Source organism: Eleginops maclovinus, chromosome 16, assembly GCF_036324505.1.
Source record: "Eleginops maclovinus isolate JMC-PN-2008 ecotype Puerto Natales chromosome 16, JC_Emac_rtc_rv5, whole genome shotgun sequence".
NCBI classification, from domain to species: Eukaryota; Metazoa; Chordata; class Actinopteri; order Perciformes; family Eleginopidae; genus Eleginops; species Eleginops maclovinus.
The window spans coordinates 4,875,952-4,882,212 of NC_086364.1; the positions used below are offsets into that span (position 1 = coordinate 4,875,952).

The 6,261-nt window shown below is 34.2% G+C and overlaps 1 long non-coding RNA gene across 1 annotated transcript; it reads left to right on the forward strand.

The window, feature by feature from the left end:
- Positions 1-227: 227 nt before the first annotated feature.
- Positions 228-1,885, forward strand: LOC134877878 (uncharacterized). Its single transcript, XR_010167626.1, has 3 exons — positions 228-297; positions 724-998; positions 1,176-1,885. It is a non-coding gene; the product is annotated as an uncharacterized LOC134877878 (long non-coding RNA).
- The last annotated feature ends 4,376 nt before the right edge of the window (positions 1,886-6,261 follow it).

Below are 6,261 nucleotides of genomic sequence, written 5' to 3' on the forward strand. Positions count from 1 at the left end.
TCACACAATAGTGGGAGCAACTATGAGTATAATAAAGTCATTAAATTAAACAAATTAAAATTATTTTTAATGGTCTTATTATTATTGACAACAACTTTCATAAATGGGTAATTCTAGTAGTCTTCAACAAATATTTAATATAAATATTAAGTATTTAATACATGTCCCTCAAATCAGTGTCCACCCTGTCATTATGTTGTAACTGGCCCTTTAATGCGGTAGCTGATGTCATCGGTGACATCATGACCACCATTTTGACACTCTTCAGTGATGGTTGACACACATGACCCCTTATCAGTAAGTATTTACACCTTAATTTCACACTTTTCTTCATATTGTCTTTCTTGTTGCAAGGTGTCGAGCTTAACATGTCCACCCTATCATGGGGATATATTAAAAAGTATTATTATTTTTCAAAATGTTTAAATATTGTCATATGTATTTTGAGGTCACCTTCACTACTGCTATCTCTGCTAGCTGAGGGGCCCCCATGTGCTTATCAATTGCTAATCTTAGCTGAAAATGTCCACCCTATCGTTGTCCACCCTGTCATTAATACTTCCCTGATAGGGTGGACATGATGCATGACAGGGGGGACAGGTGGATAGTTTTTTGACTATAATGACAATAATAACGTCATAAAATAACATTATACACACCATTTGTTAACAATAACAATTGAAGTCAGACTGCTGGTTTAAGGGTGTCTTGCGTCTGTTTTAGTTATGAGTCAAAGAGGAGCTGAAATAGCAAAACGCTACCGGGAGCGCCGTGATGCTGACCCTGACAGAAAAAGACAGTATCTTGAAAAAGAGAGGGTCAGGTGGAAGAAGGACAGAGACACTGGAAAGAAAAAGGGCATTGATGAGCTGAGTGAGCGAGAGAAGAGGGCAAAAAGAAAGAAGTGGAGAGAGGCAAAAAAAGCAGCCAGAGCAAAGTCCAGGGCCAGCGCTTTGCTTTTGTCGGAGACACCACCCAGTGATCAGTCAAAAGTACATGTGAGTAGACTGCTAAATTATTATTACTTATCAATTTATATGGGAGGGGTCAAGCACTTTGACTATGTACATAGGCTACTACTACTACTTGAAACTATGCAGTGTTGTTGCTCCACACACAATTTTGTTGCCTTCAATGACAATGACAATAAACTCTCTTGAATCTTGAATGTGAAGGAACTGAATAAAAGTTGGAGGCCAGAAGTCATCGAGGAGAAGCACATTGGTGAATGGTGTGTAGTCAACTATGACAATGATGGATACCCTGGTATCATTCTTGATGTAGAGGAGCACAATGTGAAAGTGAAATGCATGCACAACAAAGGCATCAACAAATTCTGTTGGCCAAGTCCTCGTGATGACATCAACTGGTATGGGGATTGGCAGATTCTGTGCCTCATGTCGGAACCACAACTTGTGAACAGGCGTGCCTTCTCAGTTGAGCCATCTGTATGGAAGTACATGGAGGACCAATTACAGTAGACCTAGATGTCCTGATGTTCTGATGAGTAGCCTACCCTTGATATGTGTTCTGATGTTAACTGAGTACAGTTTGTACCTAACTCATCCTTTTTAATGTTTTTCTGTACTTAATGAATTGCGTTTGTCCACCCTGTCATGTGATTTTCCACCCTATCGTGCCAATGTCCACCCTGTCAAATTTAAGTTTAATGAAAAAAAACAAAATATGTATTGAATATACAGTAACCCTGTGTGTGTTTCCTGATGTCCAAATGATTATCAAACAATACCATTAAAAAGTTTTGCTTGTTAGATTTGTTTTTGTCATTTTATTTTAAAATCAAAGAAGACCTATGGCCATCGCTTAGATAAAACTGCAATTTTATTCTAATTTTAGTATTTACCAAAGACTTTTCCCATTACCTGAAATGTATTAACTAGAAAGGGACAAAAGACCTTTCTGAAAAGGTATGTTTTATTATAATTATGTAATAAAAAACATATATCTGAAGATTACATTTGTCCCCGACAGGGTGGACATATTTTGCAATATGCCCATATTTTGACATTCTCTATTTAATTCATAAAAAGTGTTTAAGCTTGACCAGTATGTATTTTTAACACCCTAGGGGCAGCTTAATAACATGATTATAAAGTGTAAGGGGAAATCTTACCCTTTTCTTATCGAAATTACAATGTCTCAAAGGCACTTTATAATGATAATGACCCATGAGGAGCTTCACTTCGTTTCTTTTAAATCGACTCCTGGGCCTCCAATAAAAGAACATTTCCTACAGAATGGAAAGTGATTTGAAAATATCGCGATATAGCCTAAATAATATTGCAATATTATTTCCAGTCCATATTGCCCAGCCCTACTTCCTGTGTGCATGTACATCCGAGTAAAAGTGTGTAGTGCACATGTGCACCCAAGTAATAACTTCTAGTTTGCATGTGCACCTAAATATTGACTTATAGTGTGCAAAAACACCTGAGCAATGACTCCTATGGTGCAAGTACACCTGAGAATAACCTCTACTGTGCATGTATACACCAGACGTGATAACACACTAACAAGTTACGCTCTTGTTTTTTGACCTTATCCAAAATGGGACAATATTCATTATTTATAAGTATGTATTATTCATGAATGTAATGCTTATTTTTCAAAGTTGTTCAGTGGTAATGGACCTACAGTACCACCTTCCTATGAAGAGCTGCTGCATAGAACTAGAATGAAAGCAACTATTAACATAATTCTTAAATGTATACAATAATTGTAAACAGATGTGTAACAAAATGGTTGTAGTTCTGTGTGTTTTTAAGGCCTCACACTGATATTGTTAAAACATGCAAAGGAACAAACAACATGAACTGCGCTGGTATTTACTATTATCTAACCGCAGGCAAACTTTCCTTTCCAGAAAGAGTTTTTTTTGGTTGAGAAACCCGAGTCACAGATACCAGAAACACCTACAGTAACACATGCTCTAAAAAAACAAGGAGACAGCGACATTGACTACTTTGATATGTATATAATAAGAGTACAGTTTACTACTAAGCTCTTTACACTGCTAATGAAAATTGTTGAAAAGTAAACGTGCAATATAGAGTACACATTGTGTAGTAAAAGTACATGGTGGGAAGTAAAAACGCATATGTGGTAAAAGTAAACAAAGTGCAGTTAAAGCATATGCTGAGCCCTTCAGTACACATTGTGCGGTGAAAGTACATGTTATGTAGTAAGAATATGTTGTACAGTTAAAGTACAGTTTGTGCAGTGAAACTATATATGTTATGCATTTAAAGTGCAAAGTAATTCTGTAAAAACGTGTCAAATACAAGTTGTGCAGTAAAGAACAGTGTGTGGTGATGTTCACGTAATGAATTAAAAAGTAGGAAAAGTACAAAGAAAGAGTGAAGTCAGAAAATCAGCCATCATTCAGTCTTTATTTGCAGAATCAAATGTATTGCCTGGCAGGTTTATGAATACAAGGAATCTGTTTTAATGGCAGCAAAAGAACACCATCAGTGATAACAGGCATAAAAGGGTCTTGAATTTAAAAAATGAATAAATGCAAGCCTCGCATAATTATATATTTATTTGTTTCATTTTTTTAATAGTAATACACCACCGTATATATTCTAATATACATGGTATATATTGTGGTACAATGTAAATAACTTCTTATGTTCACATGAACACTTTTTAATTTATATTTTATTGAACATTCCTTATTTAATTGTTATGTTTATTTTTTTTTCATTTAAAAAATATATTTTATTACATTTTCTTTAAGTTCATATTTATATGAATAATTACATTTAGTTTTTTATTTATCTTTTAATGGACATTTTAATTTAACATCTCGTGTTTGTTTATATTTTTTAATATTTTTATTGCACAATCTTATGTTAAATTGTTTGCATCAATATGTTTTTTATTGACGTGTTTTTTTTATTTCACTCTAAAATAAAGCAATTATCACAAAACCCATTTCCCCCAGGATAAATCATTATTCTAATGAATTATTGCACAAGAAGACTTCAACTATGCAGCACTCCACTAGGGGGAGCTCACAGATTAAAAAAGCTAAACACCTGGTGTGTGTGTGTGTGTGTATGAGCATGAATGTGTGTGTGTGTGTGTGTGTGTGTGTGTGTGTGTGTGTGTGTGTGTGTGTGTGTGTGTGTGTGTGTGTGTGTGTGTGTGTGTGTGTGTGTGTGTGTGTGTGTGTGTGAGTGTGTGTGTCAGAAACATGGATTACTCCTGTATGGAAACATAACAGGGCCAACAAAAAGAAAAGTCTTCCTTTTTTTTAATGAGAACTAATGAATATATTCATTAATTCATTAACGTAAAAAACATGGAACTATATTTGGAAAAAATAAATACTGAATACGTACAAAGAAAATGTGGAAATATGAATAAAAACAGGTAAATAGAAATTTTGAAAAACTTAAGAAAATAAATAAAATAAAGAAGTAAAAAATGGAAATATATTAACAAATAAATTAATCGATAGGAATTTAAAATATATAATAAAACCCATCAAATAAGTACATTAAAAAAAGATCTGTTCATCTAAAGAAAAAAACAAAGTATCAAATAATTATGTAATATCCATAATGTAATGTATTTAATTGTATCTGCTTTGGGTGATTGTATAGATTTATTTTAAGTTATCATTTATTTTTGGGGCGACTGATATTTCTGTTCAGGGACTAGAGAAAAAAATATAGCTTTTTAGCTAACTCTGTTACAGAGCAATATTTATATATGTGCACTGTGGCCTCTTAAATAAACTTGAATGGGTTTAAAAACCACAAAGTATAATTATGAGGAGCCTCTAAAGATGAATGTTATCAGCGAGGTGCCATGACAGCCATCGTAGAAGACATCAGCCAGACAGAAGACAGAAAACGCGGCTACGCCTTAATTCAATCCATCGATTGGATAATTGAGTCAGAGCGGGATAATGAAATCCCTCAAGGTTGACTGTAATTCTCTCCAGCTGTCTCCTCTCATATGTTTCTCTCTTTATCTTAATCTGTGTATCGTTCCTCCTTGTATCCCTTACACCCCCCCCCCCCCCCTCAACCTGGTGCCAGTAAACCAGATTATAGAAAACCGCAGGTGCATGATAATGATCCAAAAACTAGGATTTCTGTCCATTCCACAGGTTTGCCATTGAACCTGCACATGTTTTTATGCTGATTGAACAAAATGTTTTTTTATCAAATGAATCCAGCACTTACTGTGATTGAGAGTTCAACTCAAAAATCAAACCGATTCATTAATTACATTAATTTTAAAGCAAAAATCCTAAATATTTCTTAGTTGCAGCTTTCAAAAAAGGGGTTTTTCCTGAATGTGTGGTTCTTTATAGTAACAGTGAGCTATGTATTTATTTATTAATAATAAACTGAATGTATTTGAGTTAATGACATGAATAATTGAGGATAGTATGATTAGTTAGTTTTTCAAAGCAAAAATGAAGTGGTAGAGACATTTTCTAAGATTTTTCACAATTAATTATCAAATGAAAATATAACCCAAATAATAGATAATCAGTTACTAATTTGATTAGCTGATTAAGTCAATTTTTACAGCAAAAATGATAAAAAATATTCTGGTTTATGACAAACTTACATTTCTAGATTAATGGATGTTTGACTTCTATTTTCTTTGTTTCCTTTGAATATATTTAGATCATTAAGTCAACAGACAGAATATTACTCTACTAGAATTTTTAGACATATTCTATGCTTGCAGTTTGGAAGATTTTGCTGGATATCTTTGTTTTCAAATTAACAACATCATTTTATACTGGTTAAAAGATGACCTTATGAGATTTATTATTGTAGTCTAGGGAGAGAAAAAGGAACTAAAGAGAGTTTTTTTTGTGAATTTGTGACTTACATCTCTTGGAATGTCTGAGTTTTTTATTTGACATTTTTTCTCAAATGGATTAACTGTTACAAAATCCAATTACCTCCGGGGAAAAAGTATTGTTGAAAAGTATTTTTAACCAGACTCAACATTCATGAGCACCACAGTGGGAATGTGAGGGACACACTGGGGACTGAGAAACTCTTTGAATAAACATCACACACATCCCATGGTGCCTGACGCTTCATGCTGAGCCTGAAGGTCAAAACTGACTGGAGAGCAGCTACACACACACACACACACACACACACACACACACACACACACACACACACACACACACACACACACACACACACACACACACACACCCTGCTATTTCAGAGTAGCTCATTAAATATGTGAGTA